Below are 508 nucleotides of genomic sequence, written 5' to 3' on the forward strand. Positions count from 1 at the left end.
CTCTGCTCTCGCCTCAGCTTTGATAGTTTTGCTGCTCCTTTTCTCCTCCTCTTCGTTGTCTTCTTTTGTTGTTTGCTTTCTTCTCTAAGCCGTATATTTTAAACTGCGTGAATCGAATGTTATTTATTTATTTATTTATTTATTTATATATGGAAATAGATATAAATCACTATAACTATAAATATATTATATATATAATTAAATAAATAAATAAATAAATTTATAAATAAATATTTTTATCTTTTTGCAGCTTGTGGGTGGTAGTTCCTCTCGGCCGCAATGAGGGGCCCAAGGGGCCCTTTCTACAGCCAAAGCTCTCCATAGTCCAGGTCAATTCAACGCATGCATGCATGCATGCATGCATGCGTGCTTTATATGCATGCATGCTTTATATGCATGCATGGATGCATGCACTATATGCATGCAGTATATGCGTGCATGCATGCATGGATGCATGCATGCATGCATGCATGGATGCATGCAGTATATGCATGCAGTATATGCATGC

The sequence above is a fragment of the Eimeria mitis genome, genomic scaffold (assembly GCF_000499745.2).
Source record: "Eimeria mitis Houghton genomic scaffold, Emh_scaff1494, whole genome shotgun sequence".
Classification (NCBI taxonomy): domain Eukaryota; phylum Apicomplexa; class Conoidasida; order Eucoccidiorida; family Eimeriidae; genus Eimeria; species Eimeria mitis.